Source organism: Leucoraja erinacea, chromosome 8, assembly GCF_028641065.1.
Source record: "Leucoraja erinacea ecotype New England chromosome 8, Leri_hhj_1, whole genome shotgun sequence".
In the NCBI taxonomy this organism is placed as follows: Eukaryota; Metazoa; Chordata; class Chondrichthyes; order Rajiformes; family Rajidae; genus Leucoraja; species Leucoraja erinaceus.
Window position 1 is genome coordinate 47,127,746 of NC_073384.1, and position 24,516 is coordinate 47,152,261.

The 24,516-nt window shown below is 42.2% G+C and overlaps 1 protein-coding gene across 1 annotated transcript in view; it reads left to right on the forward strand.

Annotated features, from left to right (window-relative positions):
* The window catches only part of LOC129699659 (protein kinase C epsilon type), a 418,244-nt gene that overhangs the window by 290,148 nt on the left and 103,580 nt on the right, over positions 1-24,516 (forward strand). The gene's annotated exons all lie outside the window — the stretch shown is intronic.

A 24,516-nucleotide genomic window follows, 5' to 3' on the forward strand; every position in this document is an offset into this window, starting at 1 on the left:
TCTTAAACATACCCGTTTCCAATACCTCCTCTGGTGGCAAGTTATCACTCACGTGAAAAATAAATTACTCCTCAAACTTCCGTTAATACACCTTCCTTTTGCCTTAAACCAATTTCCTTTTGTTTTTAATACATTCAATATGGGTAAAAAAGATTTTGACTCCACCTAGCAGAGCTGGTCCTTACACTCAACAACTTCTCCTTCGACTCCTCCCATTTCCTCCAAATCCAAGACGTAGCTATGGGAACTTGCAGGGGCCCCATCTATGCCTGCCGCTTTGTAGGGTATGTCAAACAATTACTGTTCCAGGCCAATATTGGCCCTATCCCCGAACTCTGCCTCCGTTACATTGATGACTGCATCGGTTTTGCCTCCTGCACCCATGCAGAACTCACTGACTTCATCAGCTTCACCATTATTTTCCATCCTGCACTCAAATGCAGTCGGACCATCTCTGACATCCGCCTACCATTTCTAGAACTCACCATCTCCATCACAGGAAGCAGACTTCTGACCGACATCTACTACAAACCTACTGACTCCCATCGCTATATTGACTACACTTCTTCCCATCCTGCTTCCTGTGAAGACTCTATTCCTAGCACTAAATTCATCTGTCTATGCCGCATCTGTGCCCAGGATGAGGTATTCTGCATTAGGGTGTCGGAGATGTCCTCATTCTTTAGGAAATGGGGATTCCCCTCTTCCATTATAGATGAGGCTCTCACTGAGGTCTCCTCAAAATCCCACAGCTCCGCTCTTACTCCCCCTCCCCCCCATTCGTAAGAAGGACAGAGTGCCCCTTGGCCTCACCTTCTAACCCATCAGCCGTACAGCATATAATCCTCCAACATTTTTGCCACCTCCAACAGGATCCCACTACTGGCCACATCTTGCCATCTCCACCCCTCTCTGCTTTCCGCACAAACCGTTCTCTCCGAAACTCCCTGGTCAACTTGTCCCTTCCCACCCAAACCACCTCCTACCCAGGTATATTCCCCTGCAACCGCAAGAGATGCAACACCTCTCCCTTTACCTCCCCCCATGACAACATCCAAGGACCCAAACAGTCTTTCCAGGTAAGGCAGAGGTTCACTTGCACCTCCTCCAACCTCATCTACTGTATCTGCTGTTCCGTTGTAGTGGCCTGGTCAAGGTCAGGAAAAGACCGGACGCCAGGCGGATTCAAAAGAAGCTTTTTAATTCCAACAGTTCAAGAACACACACCGACACTCTTATCTCTACCCCTCGGGAGTCGACCGGTAAACCCCATGGCAGACCTACGCCCCTGTCCCTCATCGTCGAGGGGGATGATCCAAGGAGTGGCCTACCCCCCAGGGACCGCCACAGGACCCCCCCCCCCCCCCCCGTGGATGCGACTTTCGCGCGTATCCTGGCAGATTTTCCTGGCATTCTCGAACCCCACTTCCACTCCTCCACCCCGAAGCACGGGGTGGAGCACCATATCCCAACTACTGGCGCGCCTGTGCACGCCCGGGCACATCGTCTCGCCCCAGACAAGCTCCGTCTAGCTCGGGAGGACTTCAGCCAGATGGAGGCGATGGGCATCGTGCGTCCCTCCGATAGCCCATGGGCCTCACTGCTCCACATGGTTCCAAAGAAGGACGGGGGCTGGCGCCCGTGTGGCGATTACCAGCGCCTGAATGATGCAACCGTCGCCGACAGGTATCCGGTCCCGCACATTCAGGACTTCAATGCCCATCTGGCTGGGGCATACGTATTTTCCAAGGTGGACCTCGTGCGAGGGTACAATCAGATTCAGATTCAGATTCAATTTTAATTGTCATTGTCAGTGTACAGTACAGAGACAACGAAATGCATTTAGCATCTCCCTTGAAGAGCGACATAGCAAACGATTTGAATTAAAAAAAATATTCCGGGGGGGGGGGGGGGGGGGGGGGGGTGATTGGCAGTCACCGAGGAACGTTGTTTAGTAGAGTGACAGCCGCCGGAAAGAAGCTGTTCCTCGACCTGCTGGTTCGGCAACGGAGAAACCTGTAGCGCCTCCCGGATGGTAGGAGGGTAAACAGTCCATGGTTGGGGTGAGAGCAGTCCTTGGCGATGCTGAGCGCCCTCCGCAGACAGCGCTTGCTTTGGACAGACTCAATGGAGGGGAGCGTGGAACCGGTGATGCGTTGGGCAATTTTCACCACCCTCTGCAATGCCTTCCGGTCGGAGACAGAGCAGTTGCCATACCATACTGTGATGCAGTTGGTAAGGATGCTCTCGATGGTGCAGCGGTAGAAGTTCACCAGGATCTGAGGAGACAGATGGACCTTCTTCAGTCTCCTCAGGAAGAAGAGACGCTGATGAGCCTTCTTGATCAGAGTAGAGATCAGAATCAAATTCCAGTCCGCCCCGACGATATCCCGAAGACGGCCATTATCACGTCTGGGTCACCAGTGTAGTGACCTGGTAAAGGTCAGGAAAAGACCGGACGCCAGGCGGATTCAAAAGAAGCTTTTTAATTCCAACAGTTCAAGAACACACACCGACACTCTTATCTCTACCCCTCGGGAGTCGACCGGTAAACCCCGTGGCAGACCTACGCCCTTGTCCCTCAATCGTCGAGGGGGATGATCCAAGGAGTGGCCCACCCTCCAGGGACCGGCACACCGTACTGTTAAAACACAAAAAAGAAAAGGACAGACAGACTGTTGGCGAGGCAACCAAATGAGAGGAGAGAAATAATTTGAAAGCAAATAACCATGCCCCTATAATATTGCTGTATAACAAGAACCTATGAAACTACAGCTTTCCATTCTTCACCCCATGTTCTCAACACGTAATACAATTCTGATTTATAGATACAAAGGTCATCTCAGTTAAAATGTCTGCTCGATTTGAAATCGTGAAGAACTAATTTATTGACTGAAATAACCGAAAGAAGTGAGATTGACCCTAAGGGCAGAGTACTTACATTTTCCAGTTGAAATAGAAAACTGTAATGCTTTTATTTTCACTCTGCTCCAGACAGTTTGTACTGTATTTGATCCATCAACCATAAAATAAATCCAGACCCAGCAATGCAGAACATTAAGCTGACAGCAACATCAAGACTCCAGCGCAGCATTGAAAGCTTGTTTCTAACAGATAAAGTTATCATTATCAAATTTGAGGAAGGACATTCTTGCCATTGAGAGAGTGCAGCATAGGTTCACCAGGTTAATTTAGGGGTTGGCGGGACTGTCATATGCTGAGAGAATGGAGTGGCTGGGCTTGTGTACTCTGCAATTTAGAAGGATGAGAGGAGATCTTACTGAAATGTATAAGATTATTAAGGGTTTGGATGCACTAGAGGCAGGAAACATGTTCCTGATGTTGGGGGAGTCCATAACCAGGGGCAACAGTGTAAGAATAAGGGGTAAGCCATTTAGAACGGAGATGAGGAAACACTTTTTCACACAGAGAGTTGAGTCTGTGGAATTCTCTGCCTCAGAAGGTGGTGGAGGCCGGTTCTCTGGATACTTTCAAGAGAGAGCTAGAGAGGGCTCTTAAAGATAGTGGAGTCAGGGGATATGGGGAGAAGGCAGGGGTACTGATTGTGGAAGAACAGCCATGATCACTTTGAATGGCAGCACTGGCTCAAAGGGCCAAATGGCCTACTCTTGCACCTATTGTCTATTTTCTTTTGTCTATTATCATGTAAAGTGTAAAAAGCAAACTTAATGTTTGCATGCCTTCTGATAATCAAGCAGCTATAATTACTGCTCTGAAATCTAAATAGTGTAATGCAACTGCTTTGAGATATTTGTTACTTCTATTAGACACGATTTCATTGAATGATATGTATTCTAGAGAGAGTTAGATACAGCTCTTAGGCCTAACGGAATCAAGGGAAATGGGGGAGAACGCAGGAACAGGGTTCTGATTTTGGATCATCAGCCCATGATCATATTGAATGGCGGTGCAGGCTCGAAGGGCCAAATGGCCTACTCCTGCACCTATTTTCTATGCTTCTATATCTCCAAAATTCAGCGAGGCTTTTGATGCCTAAAGTTTAGAAGAATGAGCGTGATTCTCATGGAAACAAATACAAAACCTTTTGAGGGGTTGATAGGAGATAGGTTGATAGCTGTTTTCCCGGACTGGCCATAGACTAGAGATCCCCAATCTCCATATAGTTGTGGCATTTATGAATTGTGAAGTATATTTATGGAATATGCATGCATGCATGTGCAGTGTGATTATAGAGAAAGGAATAAGCAAACATGCGTTAGTAGTTTACTGTGCCTCATTATATTTGTGATGCCATGCACACTTAGGATAAGATCCCACACATACATTGTAAATAAGTGAGGGAAATATTAACAGACCTTGCACAAAAACAATTGACGAACTACGATTTGCAAGGAGACTCAGCAGGGAGTATAAAAACCTTCAATAGATGGAGAGTCAATGTAGAGGCCAAAGCCTACAATAGATGGAGGGTCAATGTAGTGTTAAATGTAATGTGGGATATTTCTTGCAGAGATGAGTGAGGTTGCATAAGTACAGTTGGAAAAAAAAGCATCTTTGGATGTGTGGGTATAGGTGAAATGGATCTCTTGACCATTGCAATAGCAAAATAATCTATTGAGAAAGGCATGCTGCTTAGTAAGTTAGAGAGTGCAGTCATGAAACTAAGGCACTAAAATACTTTGTACAGTGTAAGTATGGCATCATCGGTTTGCATCATGCAAAACGGCGTAAAAGGAGAAGACATAATGGCTGTTCAGACTTCTGGTTACATGCGGAACCTTAATGTATTTGGCTGGCTGGTCAGCTTTTCAGTTCACAATCAAATATCAATGAATAATAATGGTGATGGTGAGATACAAAGTAATGTTATTATGAGAGGACAAGAAAGCTGAACTGAAATGGGCTCAGAAACGTATGTCAGCAAATTTTCTAAAGTCATGGAAAAATATACCATGTTTAAACAAGTTGTACAAACTTGCAGGATCATTTCAGTCCTGATTTATTTATTTATTTATTTAGTTCTTTATTTCGAACAGAATAAAAGAATAAAAAGCAAGTGTGAAACAGCATACAAAAAACAAAACAAGAATATTTATAAAGTGTCATAAACAATATCTATAAATAAATTAAATCGTATGATTGTGTATATTGATAGGAATTAGAATTAGAAATCAGGCGACTACATCACCTTGTTGAAGAACCTGTTGCGACACTACAATCGTTTCTACACATTCACGAGATGTATACCAAGTCAAAGTAGTAAAGTGTTTTAATTCTCAAAGAAAAAGACACATGCTCAGCATGGAAGTCTATAGGGAAAGTGGGAACGTGGGAAAGCTGAGTGACTTCAAGAGATGTTAGTTTAGACATCAGTGCATTGAATCAGTAACAGATTGCTTAGTCATGAGTAAGGAAACATATCAGTCAGTTCAGCCAAGTATTACCGTTGAAGAGTCCAATGAAGATGAAAACACATCAAAGGAATGATGTATATAAGAATGTTCAGTGAATCACATTGCTGGAAAAAAACTAGTGTTCCCAGCTGATTTTCTCATTGATCAACATTGATTGGTACATATTAGCTCTGAAAATTGAACCTAAACTTGAAAGAAGTTCAGTATAGATGTTTCAATATCATGCTTAAACAGACTATAGAAAAAATGCAATATTCATGGATATTTAGTTATTACAGGTTATAGTGCCCATAGTAGTCTCAAACCATGATAAGTCCGCAGGCTCCCGCGATGAAGTTCTCGAAGTCGGTGTCCAACAAAGGCCGCTAACTCCTCGATGTTAAGCCAAAGTGCTGTCGGAGATACGATATGGAGTTGTGTGTCTTGTTGCTTTATTTTTAGTATGGCTGTATGGTAATTTGAATTTCACTGTACCTTAATTGGTACAAGTGACAATAAACTGACCTTGAAACCTTGAACCAGATTGAAAACCAATCTATTGGAAACCTTAGCCTCTTCCATATGTATTGAAGAACTAGGAGAGGCAGTTAAAGAAATTGTATTTCCACTGAAAACAAGCCAGAGTGACTGGGTATGTGGACAATCGAAGTAGCACTTAAACTAAATTAAACTGATTTTCTCTGCAATGCTGCAGTTGGTGAATTACTGTATAGATTGCCTACAGCACAGGATTAGTGTTCTAAACTGACAGATGCCAGAGTTTTCACCAAAATAGTTCTATCACAACAATGTGTTCAGTTGCATATAGCAATATTTTACGATCAATGCACATTAGGACTTGTGTGAACCAATACGATGACCAAAGATCTCTCATGCCACTGTGGACATAGAAACATAGAAAATAGGTGCAGGAGTAGGCCATTCGGCCCTTCGAGCCTGCACCGCCATTCAATATGATCATGGCTGATCATCCAACTCAGTATCCTGTACCTGCCTTCTCTCCATACCCCCTGATCCCTTTAGCCACAAGGGCCACATCTAACTCCCTCTTAAATATAGCCAAATGAACTGGCCTCAACTACCTTCTGCGGCAGAGAATTCCAGAGATTCACCACTCTCTGTGTGAAAAAAGTTTTCCTCATCTCGGTCCTAAAAGATTTCCCCCTTATCCTTAAACTGTAACCCCTTGTTCTGGACTTCCCCAACATCAGGAACAATCTTGCTGCATCTAGCCTGTCCAACCCCTTAAGAATTTTGTAAGTTTCTATAAGATCCCCCCTCAATCTTCTGACAAAGTCCTACAAGTTCCCGATCACTGTCCATGCAATCAGGATGTTGTGCTAATAGCAACAAATACTGACAAAGTAAACATTACATAGCCTTCAGGTTGGTGCTAGAATATGGTGTTAACCTCAAAAAACGTAAATTCGTACAGTGGGAAATAACTTGTCTTGGGCTAAAAGATGCAAATGGATAGACAAAGGAAGATGAAAGAAAATATGAAGCCAAAACGTGAAAATTTTGTTGAACTTTCTGGATCATTCCCAGGCAAGGAAGAAGCATCATGTTGAATATTTTGCAAGTCTTGAAACACCTGCAAAATTGCATTGCATCAATTACTGAAGAAAGATGAGAAATGGAGTTGGGGTAGAGAACAGCAAAAGGCAATCAACCTACTTAAGGAGAATCTTGGAATTTAAGCTCCTGTTAGTTTACTGTTATATAGCTTATAATTCACCAGACTGATTCCTGGGATGTCAGGACTGGCTGATGAAGAAAGACTGGATAGACTTGGTTTATACTCTCTAGAGTTTAGGAGATTGAGAGGGGATCTTATAGAAACTTACAAAATTCTTAAGGGGTTGGACAGGCTAGATGCAGGAAGATTGTTTCCGATGTTGGGGAAGTCCAGGACAAGGGGTCACAGCTTAAGGATAAGGGGGAAATCCTTTAAAACCGAGATGAGGAGAACTTTTTTCACACAGAGAGTGGTGAATCTCTGGAACTCTCTGCCACAGCGGGTAGTTGAGGCCAGTTCATTGGCTATATTTAAGAGGGAGTTAGATGTGGCCCTTATGGCTAAGGGGATCAGAGGGTATGGAGAAAAGGCAGGTACGGGATACTGAGTTGGATGATCAGCCATGATCATATTAAATGGCGGTGCAGGCTCGAAGGGCCGAATGGCCTACTCCTGCACCTAATTTCTATGTTTCTATGTAATTGAAACTTGCGTGTGGCACTTCAAGTTATGAAGTACCGTAGAACCTGTCATAATCATGTTCAGTGGTTCCAAGAAGTCATTTTTATTTGCACCACGTACCTTGACAAAGAGTAATAAATAACTATTCTAAAATTGTGAAAATGCATCAGGAGTTACCTTCAGATTGAAAAGATTTCATCTATTCTTGGCAGTTCTTTCACTTTGGTCACAGATCGCAATACTTTGTTGGCGGTTCTCAGTTCTAATCCATTAATGGATGCGCTGAGAATTCAAGCACAGGCTATCTCTGTAATTTGCGATTGGATACATAAGTATGAAACATTCTTCACTTTAAAATTCCAGATGATTTTCTGTACACAGCAATAGAAACAATGAAGAAGAAGGAATAAGGAGAACTACATCAATATAGAAAATACTTTAAAATAGTATTAACCACATACTTATTTCACCATTTCTTCCTTTGTGGTGCAGCAAAACAGATAAGAGACCCTGACGAAAGGCATGTTCAGGTTTAACACTGAGACATTGATTCCCTGACTTTTAGCTAAACTACAAGTGACTCCACATTCCACAACAGTTATTGTTCTGCTTAGTTAAGAACTCACAGGAGACTCAAAACATATTCAATCTTTATCCAGCCAAGTGTTAAGAGGAAAGTGGATGTAAACATTGGAGACTGTAACTAAATTATGATTCGAGCACTGCGAAGAAACTTATTAAACAACAAAATTGGGTAAATACCATCTAATAAACCCAGCATGGGAAATGGCATGTTGGCATGACAATGGTCAAAGTATGTTAGGCTGTGGGCCGAGGTGCTTTTTCATTTCATTTTGTGACCTGTATTTTTAACATATTGTTTAAAAATATTATATAAATCATACCTCATCGTCAGATCAAAGTCCTGCGATTTAAAATATGGACCTCCATTTTTCTGTAGTTCTTTTGTCCAATCAAAGTGCACGATACTGGAGTCCGACGCCAACTGACAATCAGCTTTGGGCTACTAGGCAGAGAGCATCTCTGGAGAAGGTTAAGGTTTTAATGGGTCGACACCATAATTGACAGTATGATTGATGTCTGTGAACTTTCAGCCTTCTAGTTTTTCAGATTACTGTGATGCATACATTTGAAAGAGTTCAACTTTGAGGAAGGCTCTTAGATTTCTGAATCCCCCCTGTACAAAAGTAACTCTCAAAAAGGAATGGAAGAATTGTAGGTCTGGACCCGAATGTTTTGTGTTTGTTAACGCCATTCTATCCACCTTTTCTAAACCAAAAGAGAGATGCTGATTTGATACAGTCTACACTGAGTGTGTCCAGCAAGTGCGAGGTCTACCATATTGATTGGAGGGAAGTAACTGGTCATTTCAGTTACAGTGGCAGTGGGAATGCAGTGAGGAATGATCTCGCTGTACATCTCACCGTGCATCAGGCGGGTTCAGGAGTCGGTGATTGAAACCCAGTACTTATTCATCAGCACAGCCTGGACTGGTTGCAGTGCCTAAAACAAAGTTAGTAAACTTGGCTGGACCACCAGGGAATGGGTAAAGTTGCGGCGAGGAGACACAGGCAAAGGAGGGTTGACGTCGCCTATCCATTTTCTCCAGAGAACTGGACCCACTGAGGGTCGGAGATGAAATGGCAGCAACTCACAGGATCACTGCTGCGGGTTCAGGAGCGGTGCCACGCTCCTGGGCGCACAAAGTAGTAAACTTGGCTGGACCACCAGGGGGTAAAGTTGCAAGGAGGGCAGGAGGATTGAGAAGGAGGGGGTCGGAGATGATGGCAGCAACTCACTCACTGCTGCCGCAACGCTCCGGGCGCGGAGCCTCACATTGTGGCCGGGGAGGGAAGGGAGGGAGCGACCGCCGGGACCAGACAGCTGAACCGGCCGCCACCTCAGCGCCTTCTGCCGGCCCGCCCGCCAGCCAGCCACGGTGTCCTTCGGCACACGCGCAACCGGTGGAGGTGGTGGTTGGTGGGTAGCGACTAGGCAGAATGCTGGCTGCTCCGTCTCGGACTCTCTCTCTCTCCCCGTTATATGATCTCCCTGAGCCAGGAAGTAAATTGCCTGCAGCACGGAATCCAGCTCCCCATAGAGTAATATTAAGCTACCTATTATTGAGCACTAGGTGGCGCTGTTACTTTTTCTAATAAATGTTCTAATTATCGTAATTAATTAGTATGCAACTTTTGACACTAATGAGTTACAAATCCCTTCTTAATGATATTTTATCTAAATCTGTGCCAAATTTCAGGTAGATACCAGACATGGGTCACGAAAGATAATTTCTAGACGCTTTTTCGATGCTCGATCCACAGCCTATGTGGAATATTGTGAGAAGAGAAAATCAGAAGTGTACAAATCCAGGCATCACATCACTCCAGTCCTCAAACAACTTCACTGGCTCCCATCTCCCACCGGATCACCTACAAAATCCTGATCCTCACCTACAAAGCCCTCCACCATCTGGCCCCCCCATATCTCACTGACCTCCTCTCCCCCTACCAACCCTCACGGTCCCTCAGACCCACATCAGCCGGTCTCCTCTCCATCCACAAGTCCAACCTCCGCAGTTTTGGGGACAGAGCCTTCTCCAGGGCAGCTCCCAGTCTCTGGAACTCTCTCCCCCAACTGATCCGCAATTCCGTGTCCCTCACCATCTTCCAGTCCCGCCTCAAGACCCATCTCTTCACCTCTGCCTATCCTTAGCCCCACGTCCCCCTCCCTTTTCATCTGCGCATTAATTGCCTCATATTGTGTTTTGAATTGTATTCTGTCTTTACTTTGTGTACTAGTCATGTCTCTACTATTTATTTCATTCCCCTTACATGTTTTTCCTCTACCTGCTAAATTTTTGTAAGGTGTCCTTGAGACTCTTGAAAGGTGCCCATAAATAAATTTATTAAATTTATCACAGTAAATCACTCAATTCTTGTAGGAGATACACAAGAGTTATGTGATTATGAGTGTGTACTGGAAGTTGGTGCAGAAGAGATAGTGGAAGAACAGCTTAAAATTCCACTGAGCCAAGTCAAACTGGGACATTTTCTTTGGTAAATATGGATATATTGGCATCTTTGAGAACCTCATCAAAGAACCTCAGAAAACCTGCGACTAGGCTGGTATCTAAATAATATGACATAACATGAATTACTTTTTTCTAAAATGGATAGTAAAGTAGTGTACATAAATGTGGGACATTTAGAATATGTAGCATAAAACAAACTGATGCACAAAGTCAGTGGGTCAAGCAGCATCAGTTAAGGCAAAGGGACAGTCTATGTTTTGGGTTGAGAACCTGCTTCAAGATTCATGCACAATGTAGTAACACCGTGCACATGTATCAGAGTCTCTTTATTCCTCCAAGTGATTCATTATATTTCTGGCAATATGTACAGTTAGAATAAGAACTCAAACATACGGTACAGTGGAGGTATATGTCAATTAATACGAAGATAATAACAACTTTGGAATTCTTGGAATTGTGTAGGGCAGAAAGTGGAGGTTAGGGTGTCACACGCTTGAATGATATCAATATCTTGATTAAATCTGTGACTTTGTTGCATGGGGCTGTAGATGAGCCTTGAGGTTGGTCTCTGGTTGGGAGAATGGGATATGCTGATATCTTAGTGATCCTTGCATGTGGGATAACTAACTTCTGGTGTACCACATGCTTAATGCTTCACCTCTGCTGTTCACATTTACTGAAAATATTTATTAATGAATTTCATTGCATTCTGCATCTTTTTTCTCCTCATTGCCAGATTGTTCATCAATACGACCATAGCTGTCCCCATAGCAAGTGATATTCCAGCTCTGTTGCATTCTGCAATGATGCTCAGCAAAATTCCCAAATCTTTGGAATGCCAACCACCAGTGTTTAGAGACAATTACTGCATTTCCTTTCAGAAGTACAGCCATGGAATCAGACTAGATAAATGCTATTCCGACAAACAGTGGAGTTTCAGGCTGCTGCCATCATGCTGGCTACCAGCATCAGGTGGAAGGTTGGTTCGCCCAACACAGTGAAAGATGCGTGCAACTTGATTGCACATCAAAACGCCAGCACGGGTTTTCTTGCACTAATACAAACTTATGGCTCTAATTGAATTATGACAGCAGGAAACAAAATGGATAAGAATTAACATGCCTTGGCTTTAGATTTTTATTAACTGTTCTACTTGTTTGTAGATATACGTAAGCAGATTTTGGAGCATTGAGCTATTAAACCTCGTTTTCGGAGGTCAAGATCATCACTCTTGCTACTTACTGGTGTTTAGTGACTTCTGTTAAAATATACGCATTTCAGGACCTGAATGCGCATCTCTTTTGTATAAACAAAGCACTGAATTTAGTTGCTTAAACTAGTATGTGCGTGTAGGAGCTCGATTCATGTGGTGCACGTGGACACCCTGTTGCTGTTAAACATTGTCAACTAAGATAAGGGGAAAAAATGGAAACAGAAACCTTCTGTAAGGTCGAATTCCACTGATTCATCACCCTCTGACATAAGAAATTGCTCCACGTCTTCACTCTAAAGGAGCGTCATTTTATTCTGAGACTGTGCCCTCTGGCCCAAGCCACTTCCTCTACTGGAAGCACCCTCTCCACATATACTCTATCAAGGCCTTTCATTATTCGGTAGGTTTCACTGATATCCACCCCTCATCCTTCTAAACAATAGCAAGTACAGGCCCAGAGCCATCAAATTCTCTTTACATGTTACCTCCAATCATCCCCAGGATCATTCTTGTAAATCTCCTTTTGACTCTCTCCAACGCCAATACATCCTTCCTCTGATATGGACCCAAAACTGCTTGTCTGAATTTCCTTTCCATTAAGGTGATATTATTTTCCTAAAGTTGAGTGGAAACGGAGTTGGGGACGGAGGGGGCGCTGCACTGCAGCAACCTCTACCTACAGCCTGTCTGTTATCTCAATCTTTTTTAAATTTTTAGTTAGTCTAAAGTTTTGTGTTGGGGGAAACTTTAACTTTTCTATGTGGGGGAGGGGGGCAGGGTAAGGGGGGAACCGTTTCCCAGTCTCTTCCTGGCGGGGACACGACTATTTCTCCAAGTCGCGTCCTCGCCCCCCACCTCGCGGCCTACCAGCTGGATCGGAGCGGCCTTTCCTGCTGGGGACCGGGAACCGGACCAGGGCTGCTACAGCGGCGGCGCGGGCGATGCCTACCTGGGTCGCCGTTTGGAGCTCTGGAGCGTTGGGCCGCTGCTCCAACATCGTGGAGCTCTGGTGCGGAGAGCATCCAATGTGGGCGGCGCTGAACAACATCGTGGAGTCCTGGGGCGCCTTGCAGAGGGTCTCCAGCAGCAGTCTCCACCCAGCGCGGCCTGCGGACTTTGGAAGCCGCCGACTCCGGCAGGAAGGGGTCAACTCTGGTGTCCACGCCGCTAAGGACGTCCCGCAGCCCCAACGTCGGACTTGTATCACCCCAGCGAGCAGTCCTGGACATCGGGCCGCCCGTAGCTGCAACTGCGGAGGGCTTGGGGAGGCCCTGACCACGAGGAACAGTGGAGGAAGAGACTGACTTTGGTGCCTTCCCACACAGTGGGAAACTTTGATTCTGCTGTGTGGGGATGTTTTATGTTAAATTCTATAGTGTGTGTTCTTTATACCCTTTCTGGCTTAATCCCTCCCTTCACCACCTCCAGTTTAAATTCCAGTTGGAATATTTTGGAGGACCCAAGAACCAAGAACCAAGAACCAAGAGTGGCACCCCAGCACTGTTTCCCTTAACATTTACATCTAGTTTTCTTTTAGTTTGCATTGACATTTTTATAACGATATCCTGGTGTTCATACACTGGCAGTTCATAAAATCACTCAATATCGAATTCATCAAATTCCTTCATTACTTTAAACGTCATTGACATTTTGCATGACATTATCCTGAAAGGCACGGAATTCCCAAAAAAAGGGAAATCGTGTTCATGCTTTAAAAAAAAAGGTGAAATGTATTCAAATGGCAATTACACTTGGACTTTCCATCACCTTTATTTAACTTTGTGAAGAGCAAAAGTAGTCTGATCATAACTTTTTTAACTTCTCTGCTTGATGCTTTTAATTTCCACTACCCAATGAGTTGCCTCTGGGCAAAACCTTCATTAACATCTGTGGCTTAAAATGCACCAGTGGGTCGGCTGCTGAGTTTGTAGATTATCCAACCATAGTCTCAGAATAAAAGGATGTACCTTTAGAAAGAAGATGCAGAGAATTTTTTTCAGTGTCAGGGCGGTGAATCTGTGGAATTCATTGCCACAGACAGCTTTGGAGGCCATCCATGGATATTTTTAAGGGAGAGATTGACAGATTCTTGATTTGCATGGATGTCAGGGGTTTTGGGGAGAAGGCAGGAGAATGGGGTTGAGAGGGAAAGATAGATTAGCCATGATTCAATGGTGGGGTTGACTTGATGGACCGAATGGCCTAATTCTGTTCCTCAAACTTATGAACTTTTCTTTCCATCTTTATCCTCAGGTAAGTTGCAAGGTACTGGGTGATACTGCAATTAAACATTTCAAATAGCTTTAAAAAAATAACTAATATATCAGACCCTGTGATATTTGTTATCAGAAAACTATTTTTTTCCATTGGATGATGTTATAATGGTAGTTATGTCATAATGTGAGTTGTATTCTGACGAAACCTTGTGGAAAAGAAAATTATGTTAATTAAATAATTGTGTCAATTGGGAGTTAGGGGCTAGAGTTTCAGATTCGTAGTGAGACATCTCTACTGCAGGATTTGTAAAAAGAAAGATATTTTTAATAGCTACAAGTTTATTTTTGTTTATGCAAGATACATGGTCAATGGTAGGGAATTGAAGAAAGTAGGTGAACAGAGGGATCTGGGAATAACTGTGCACAGTTCCCTGAAAGTGGAATTTCATGTAGATAGGGTGGTAAAGAAAGCTTTTGGTGTGCTGGCCTTTATAAATCAGAGCATTGAGTATAGAAGTTGGGATGTAATGTTAAAATTGTACAAGGCATTGGTGAGGCCAATTCTGGAGTATGGTGTACAATTTTGGTCGCCTAATTATAGGAAGGATGTCAACAAAATAGAGAGAGTACAGAGGAGATTTACTAGAATGTTGCCTGGGTTTCAGTAACTAAGTTACAGAGAAAGGTTGAACAAGTTAGGGCTTTATTCTTTGGAGCGCAGAAGGTTAAGGGGGGACTTGATAGTGGTTTTTAAAATGATGAGAGGGATAGACAGAGTTGACGTGGAAAAGCTTTTCCCACTGAGAGTAGGGAAGATTCAAACAAGGGGACATGACATGAGAATTAAGGGACTGAAGTTTAGGGGTAACATGAGGGGGAACTTCTTTACTCAGAGAGTAGTAGCTGTGTGGAATGAGCTTCCAGTGAAGGTGGTGGAGGCAGGTTCGTTTTTATCATTTAAAAATAAATTGGATAGTTATATGGATGGGAAGGGAATGGAGGGTTATGGTCTGAGCGCAGGTATATGGGACTAGGGGAGATTGTGTGTTCGGCACGGACTTGTAGGGTCGAGATGGCCTGTTTCCGTGCTGTAATTGTTATATGGTTATATGGTTATAAAAATATTGAGCTATTACTGGTCAATTTCAATGGCCCCCTGCAGTAAAACTGAAGACTTAAGAGATAATGATGTTTGATTACTGTGTGGCGGTTATGTGGAAACACCTTAGACTGTTTTTTTTAATGACAACTTTTTGTCTACTTGTCGATTTCCAAAGTAATCTTGGAATAGTTCTCTGGCTTCCAATAGAACTTGCGTTATAGCCAATTCTTCCTCTCATAATACAAATAGGGATCCCTAATTCATTGATCGCATTGACCTGATTTGCATTATGAAAGCGTGCATTGTGACAGAACTACCTGAATCTCCATTTAGTTAAGTTGGTTGATTTCACTATCATCCTTCGTATGGTTTAACTACAATGTTTGGTGACCTTTTGACAATAATATTTGGCCAGATTCAAGTCTTCTTATCATTCTTTTCCATTGCTAATTTTCTAAAGTTAAAAGTCATCCGAAGTTCATCGGAACCAAACTATTTTTACCACAAGCAATCATTATTTTCCATTTGCCCCAAAGCAGTATTGCACTGCCATACTATAATATTTATATTGCTAGAATCTCATTTCATTTGCATTGCAAGACTGATTTTGATTTCATCGGTACACTTCCCCTTCTCCTGTAATTGTGTTTGATGGATGGAACAATTTGTCCACTTTCTCAATTTGTTTTCTTTTGATGAGAATCATATGATTGTCCAATCATCTGTACATAAACAAACCTACATCCTGTATTTATGTCTGAGTAAACTACTTACTTGCTTCATAAATTGCATGCAAAGTTCATCTGTGTTGGGCAATATTGTTGAGATCATCAGAATATCTGAGATTGTTTAATGAATAGGTTACTATAACAAATTGTTACCAATTAATAATAAATGAGTATTGAAGGCAAAATACATTCTTGATCTATTCCTCTATCGAACCAGAGAGCTCAGCATTTATATTGGCCGCATAATTGGAATGACTGTGTGCATTGTGTAAGATCTAGATTGTTTTCTCACCATCTCCGAGAAAGACAAAATTACAGAAAAAGTTGATCTGCATCACCTTTGTCTCACTTATGCACCTCAGAGAACATTTACGTTCTTTGTGTATGCTTTCTTTCAGCCAGGTTTCAAAGCAAAATAGATGTGCAAACATTGTCTCGAAGATGTGGCAGAATGGATCTGGTAGTTGAAAGACTTTAGGGAGACAGGCTCAGAATGCGATTGGGATTCAGAGGAACAGTGTACTGAAGCCAAAGCAAAATTCCCTAAATGCTGGAATCTGAGATAAAAACAGAAAAGGATGGAGATATTCAGCAAGGTGGGAAGGATCGAAAGAGAGCAACAGAGCTAATGTTTCAGATTAGTGATCACCCACAGCAATGGGAATAAAGTCAGGGTTCACTATACATTGCAAAGATAGTTTGAAATTAATTACTGTACCCAGACAAAATAGCATAAATATTTGTAATATAAGTATATGTTTATTGTTGGGGCATAGTTTCAAACAGACCAAAATCAAAGCTATCCATACTAGTCCTTATATCGAATACTGAGGAAGAGTATGTGTTACAAAAATAAAGAGCAAACAAATACATGGCACTGATGTTTCTTGTGTAAATGTATAAAATGATATAGAGAGAAAACAACATAGAAACAGAATGCCAATCATTTACAAGTATTTTTCACAGTTGTAAATTATGTTCTTATTCAACAACATTTAAATTCTTGTTCATTTGATCCTGCACAGATTTTAAATCTGCCTAGAGGCATGACAGCTTCCAAAGTGTTGTGTGTTGTTTCTGCTGGTAAAACTGTGCACCATCCAACTTTCAGAAAGCAAACATCACAGGAAAATGTATACATTGATTAAATTTAAAAGTACTTTACCGGAAAACTAAAGAAACTGGTTATAAATTTTGCTTCACAACAATTTTGCTTGCCGTATCAGTGGAAGCGAAACCCAATTAACATTAGGTTGCAGACCAGGGAAGTTAATTGTGTTTCATACACCAAAATATCCATTACCTGAGAGTTGGCAGCACTGTGGCACAGTGATAGAGTTGCTGCCTTACAGCAGCAGACACCCGGGTTTGATCCTGACTGCGGGTGCTGGCTGTATGGAGTTTCTACTTTCTCCCTGTGACTGCATGGATTTTATTCAGTTGCTCCAGTTTCTCCCCACATTCCAAAGATGTACAGGTGTGTAGGTCAATTAGCTTTTGTAAATTGCTCCTTGTGTGTAGGATAGAACTAATGTACGGGTGATCATGGGTTGGTGTGGACTCGATGGGCCAAAAGGCCTGTTTCCATGCTGTGTCTCAAAATTAAACCAAGTTGCTTTGTTTTGCTTCCATGTTATTCTCTGCAACATACAGAAAACTAAGAAATGTTGCTTTATCACTCTTTTAAACAGTTGGAGCAGCATCTTAGACACATAGACTCAGACAACACACTAAAGCATAAATTACTTACAAATTCTACAAGACAGTGAAAAGAAAATGACTGTGCATAAAAACAAGACATTGGTGTCAAGCTTAAATAGAGAACAAGACCTATGGTGGTACACGAGATAGACTGTAATATGCTGTTGTTGAGGTAGGATTAGGATTGTGTGGGATGATTCATGAATCTCAGAGTTGTAGATGTTCTTAAACTTGTGGTGTGGGATTTTAGTCATCTTGCCCAGCAGTAAAAGTGTCAAGAATGCATGGCTCTCATGTTGGGCCACCTTGATGAGAGATGTCACTCTGGACGCAGCACCTCCTCGCCGACAAAATATATTCAGCAAGGACAACCAAGTGAAACCCTGAGTGTAAAAATCTTGATTCTGTTGACTGCATTGTTCAAAGGATCAATGAAATTATTTGAAGCGATGTTCTAGGAGAGATAGCTGAACTGTCGAAATATCACTGGAAATACTAAGCAGGTGGTGACTATCTACGGGAAAGAAGGCTGAATGAACTTGTCAGGTGGTTGTCAGCCTGAAATATTAACTTTTTTTTCCCCGTAGAATTTCCAGCATCAGCAGGTTTTTTTCACATTTCCTACGGCTGAATTGTTGATTTTTTTTAAATCACATTATTGGAAAGTGAAATCCAAATTCTGATGTTTATCAGAACCAATGCTGGTGGGAAGGGCAACAAACCAATGAATTGGTCTGATGAAAGATTTCGACCCGAAATGTCACCCATTCCTTTTCTCCAGAGATGCTGCCTGTCGTGCTGAGTTATTCCAGTATTTTGTGTCTATTTTCGAGACCAATTAATTAATTTCTTTGGCATAATAATTAGTTGAGTAAAATTATATTTTCAGATTCAATAAAGCTTAAGCCACTGGGTGGTTTTGCACTCAAAACCCCCTTTAGACTTTAGAGATACTGTGTAGAAACTGGTCCTTTGGTCCACCGAGTCTACGCCATCTAGCATCACCTGTACACCAACACTATCCTACATATTAGGGACAAGTTTACAACTTACTAAAGCCAATGAACCTGCAAACTTGTACATCTTTGGAGTGTAGGAAAAAAATCAGAGCACCTGGAGAAAACCCACACAGTCATAGGGAGAACGTACAAGCTCTGTATAGACAGCACCCAAAGTAGATAACAAAGTAACACGTGTCTCTGGCGCTGTAAGGCAGCAACTCTACCGCTGTGACATTTGCTCTATTGAATCTACAAATATAATTTTACTCACCTAATTAATTATTATGCTAAATAAATAAATTAATAGACCTCCATAGCATGCACTTACTCTTAGAAATATAGCTGTAAATTGAACATAATAGGCATTTGTCAAGTATGGCAAATATTAATATATGGACATGGAAATATTGTGGCCATCATTGAAATGGGGATGGAGTATAAAAATAAGCAAGCCTTGCTGGAACTGCAGGGCATATGTGAGATCACACTGACCTTATTTTGTACCATTTGATCTCCTCATTTAAGGAGGGATTATGCTGGTAAAACCGTATGTTTTTGGTGTTGAATTACTCCAGTCACTCTGGGCTGTGGGTAACAATTGGACTACAGTTGGATTCTTTATTTTTCTTTAATCACAGTAACAGGTAACTTAACATGCACTCACAGCATGTCCAACATATTTATCTGTATACAATATAAGTCTCCAACGCAACAATTGTCGATCAGAACTAAAATTAATTTGGGGCAAGACTGACACACTAAAATCCCACACAATAATAACAGCAATAAACTTAGCAGTCACGTAATATTAACCCCAGCAATAATATATTGATAAACCTTACAAAAATAAATGCACTACAATTAGCCAAGATTACACTTGAAATGGAGATATTTCAAGAAGATTCACTAGATTCCTGATGAAAGTAAGTAAGCATGAAAGCTTAAAGTAAGCATGCAGGTACAGCAGGCAGTGAAGAAAGCAAATTGCATGTTGGTCTTCATAGCGAGAAGATTTGAATATCGGAGCAAGGAGTTCCTACTGCAGTTGTACAGAGCCCTGGTGAGACCACACCTGGAGTATTGTGTGCAGTTTTGGCTCCTAATTTGAGGAAGGACATTATTGCTATTGAGGCAGTGCAATGTCGGTTCACCAGGTTAATTCCCGGGATGGCGGGACTGACATATGATAAAAGAAGGGTCAACCGGGCATGTATTCACTGGAATTTAGAAGGATGAGAGGAGATCTCACAGAAACATATAACATTCTTAAGGGGTTGGACAGGCTAGATGCAGGAAAAATGGTCCCAATGTTGGGGGAGTCCAGAACCAGGGGTCACAGTTTATGAATAAGGGGTAGACCATTTTGGACTGAAATGAGGAAAAACTTTTCAACCCAGAGAGTTGTGACTCTGTGGAATTCTCTGCCACAGAACGCAGTGGAGGCCAATTCACTGGATGTTTTCAAGAGAGAGTTAAATTTAGCTCTTGGGGCTAACGGAATCAAGGAATATGGGGAAAAGCAGGAATGGGGTACTGATTTTGGATGATCAGCCATGATCACATTGAATGGTGGTGCTGGCTCGAAGGGCCAAATGGCCTACTCCTACACCTATTTTCTATGAAGGGGTTGTGTGATGAAAATGTGAGCAGGTTGTCTACTTGTTGTCTGGAAAATAAAAGGCTCGCAAGATTCTGGCGATTGGCCGGGTGGATGCTGAAGGAATGTTTCTCTTTTTATGGGAGGAATGTAGAACTAGGGGACATAATTTTCAAAATAATTGCTCACCCTTTAAGTCTGAGGTGGCAAGAAATGTTTTCTCTCTTTGGGTAATTATTCATTTTGTACCCCAGAGACCTCGGGTGGCAATCATCAAATATCTTCAGGGCTGAATTATATGGATTGTTAGGTGATAGAAGGGTCTAGGATTATTGGAGACATTGAGAATAGTTTTTAGGTCAATATAATAATTGAATGTCAGAGCGGGCTCAAGTGGTCATATGATCCAGTCCTACTCATATTTCAGAATCAGTGTTATTACGAAAATAACCAGTCACTGCCTAAACTGCATCTCTCTAAACAGATACCACCATGTTTGCAGAGATGTAGTGGATATGAGGTACATCGTTTAAAAATCAAGTCTTTGAATTTCCTACAGGGATGCTCTTGTTGCTAATTGTTTTGTGGCATTTGGAATTAAATTACTGTGTCCTCATACTACTAGGATGTGGGTTATGGCTGTACAGTACATTTTATGTAGGGTGCTTAAAATCAGCAGAACTAGAAATGGTTGTTGCACCAGGATTAAGTGCATTATCAATTTATATGGAGACTAAACACTACCACCCAGCTGCATCGCCAGTAGTCAGGTTTAATTTGTAAAGCAATAATTTGTGAATTTGAGATGCCTGCTTTGCTATTGATAGGTCATTGTTATGTTTTATCCTGCATTCAGATTGAAATCAGTTCTCATTTTTGGATTAAGGCATCCTTGATGCGGTAGTTTCTGTTACACTGGTGAAAATCAACTCAATTACAACTTGTCTTTTCACATTACTGATTAGAAACATGAGAATCCAGGTTCAGTTTCTGGTAAACAAAGTCTAGCTTAATTACTTCTACATATGTTTAGTGGCACAGAAGCAGCTGTCACGTTCAAACAACAAGTACATTTCTTCTTGCCAACTAAATCATAAACTTAGTAAAAAATATTAAATCACAAGAATAGATAGTTAATGAAGAAAGATTGCATCATTTGAAATTAGTACATGAAGGAAAAAGGAAGCACATGTAAGATTTCGGAAGTCGAAATTGGACAGGGCCCTTGAGGAATATAAAGGAAGCAGGAAAAAAACTTTAAAAGGGAATCGGGAAGGCTAAAGGGGCCATGAAATGTCCTTGGCAAGTAGGATTAAGGAGAATCATTTTAAAACAATAAGCATACATTCAAAACAAGAGAGAAGTCAGAGTGAGGGTAGGTCACTCAAGGATAAAAGAGGGAATTCTTGCCTGACGCTAGGGGATGTGGGCGAGATGCTATATGAGTATTTCACCTCGATATTCAACAAAGAGAAGGACATGGAAAATGGTGAGATCAAAGTGAAGGATGTTTTAGACCTTTCGAAGAACATTAAAGTGAGTAAGTACCCAAAGCCTGACAGGATCTATCCCACGTTATTGAAAGAGGCAAGAAAAGTGATTGCTGGGGCCGTGACAGAAATCTTTCTACCCTATCTAGCCATAGGTGGAGTCCCAGAGGACTGGAGAATAGTCAACATTGTTCCTTAGTTTAAGACGAGCGATAGGGACAAAGCAGGAAATTATAAGGGGTTGTCCCACTTGGGCGACCTAATCCGCGAGTTAAAAAGAGTGTCTTCGACCTTCAAGCTCGAGGGCATTCGCCTGGAAAGCCTCGAGCTGGATCGACCGTCCGAGCGCGCGCACACACACACACACACACACACACACACACACACACACACACACACACACACATCGCTCTCCCCGCTGCCCCGGACCCCGCACTCTCTCTCCCCGCTGCCCCGGGACCCGCACTCTCTCTCCCCGCTGCCCCGGGCCCCGCACTCTCTCTCCCCGCTGCCCCGGACCCCGCACTCTCTCTCCCCGCTGCCCCGCACTCCTTCTCCCCGCTGCCCCGGGCCCCGCACTCCTTCTCCTCACTGCGGATCCAATCTTTGCCCGGAAGCAAGAAGGCGGGAGCAAGAAAGCGGAGCAAGATGGCGGAGTCAGGTTGCTAAAATGTGTCCTATAATCACCCATGAATCCGCCCATGAGCGTACCTCACGTTTGCGTGAGAGTAATCCATCTTGCTTCGCTATAAGATCTTTGATTTTACCTACCGGTAGGTTTTCCTTGGTCCTGAAAACTCCAATGAGCCAATCAAAATGCCCAGTCAGCGAAGGAGATTGCCTATGGCTGCCCTAGACTGCCTGTAACTAAATAGCGACCCCAATCCACTGCACTACGAGTTCAAAAGAACCATGCTGACCAAATTTTACTCGCGGAAAAATTTTCAACATGCTAAAAACTTTCCGTGACCTAGCTGAGGCCACGAGTATTTGGGAACTTCCCTCCAGCATGAAGGAGAGTTCCAACTATCTCATAGGACCTCCTCTAAGGTCTTCTAAACTCTTCTAAATGCGCAGATTAGGTCGCCCAATTGGGACAGCCCCTTTACATCAGGAAATTAAGCAAAGAATCTTTGGGGTAAAATTTACTTGTATCAGGAAAACCATGAACTTATTAGGGATAATCAGTGTGGCTTTGTTTTGGGCAGGTCAGGTGTTACAACTTTCATTTTGTAATATTTTTTTTGTGAGAAGGTGGCATATGGTTGATGAGGTAAGGACAGTGCATGTTTACTCCATAGACTTTAATAAAGCTTTTGATAAGGTCCCTCATGCAAGGCTGATCAAGAAGATTAAGGCACATGAGATCCATGGAGACTTGGTAGATTGGATTGCAAGTTGGTTAGGCCATAGAAGATGGAGGGTAATGTTGGAGGGTGTTATTCTGACTGGAGGTCTGTGACGCATGGTGCCTTGAAGGGATCTGTGTAGGCTCCTTTATATGCATCACAAACAACAAAGGTCCCATCACAGAGCAATTTCACCTATAATGTATTCCCCCCCACACTCTCAAACACATCCCAAATGTTATCACTCACCTACACACTATCAACTTACATTCCTTGGGATATGGGAGGAAACCTAATGCAGTCACAGGAAGAACATGTTGATTCCATACAGAACAGTACCAGAAGTCAGGCTAGACCTTGCATCTCTGCTAGTTATGCCACAATGCGACACATGGATGGTCATTGTATATCCAAGGTGGATATTGTTTTCACTTATTGTCGATGCAATTTATTTGTCATCACCAAAGATCTTATTCGCTATAAGATCTTTGGTCATCACCTGCATCTAGTAAGTGTTGTCTCATTAAGCACATCAACTAAAAAAACCCATCCACAACTGAACGTCACACCTACTGGTCTCAATGAGCCGAAGAAGCCTTGGGCTAGGATTAAGCAGCCATAAAAGAAGAAGGAATTAACATTTGAGGGATTAAAACATCTGTACCCTATTTCACAAGCAGCATCCCTGACTGCAAATAATATATTGAGTTATAAGGAACATATGAAAAATAGGTTGGTAATACACAACAGTTCTATCAGCATCTGAGAGAATAAAAATTGTTTTAAAATGTTTTAAAATTAGTGGTAATTTTTTTACCTGAACAACCACCAATCTTACAGATGAATTGGATGTGAGGAATTACATCTTTCTCATAAATCCCCACTGATGTTGTGTATATTTTGATAGTGGTTTGCCTGTTTTGAAGACATTTGTAAGAACATTTCCTCTTTCTGCATATTAATTTGAAGGTCAGAAGATGAGCAGATGCATTGATATTGCACCATCCTTTCTATGGCACTTGGGGAAAGAAGCGGACAGGAACAGCTAGGGAACTGAAACCAAAAAAAAATATTTCATCTTCTGAAGCACTTAAAGTGTTTTTTGTTACACTTCCTGAGCAACCAGCAGCTGAAATAATTTTACATTGTTTTAGACCTTTTCAACAGAGATGTAGGAACATGTTTTTTTTGGCAGTATGATAGTCCTGCCCACCTGACTGGGCTGGTCTCTGCTTTGTAAGAGCTTGCTAGGGCTGTGTGAACTAATTCTAGGTTTGCTTTATTTTTTCCTATTTTTGATTACTGTAGAAAACAGAAGAGCACCCGCTAAAATTTGCTGCAATCACGCCAAGAGAGAGCCTTTTGTAAACGCACGAGGAGAAGTTCAAGAGGTCGAGCATATTTCCTCTTTTTATTTTGCATTGTTTATGTCTCACACCCTGTAAAATTAATGTGCAATCTTCAGCAA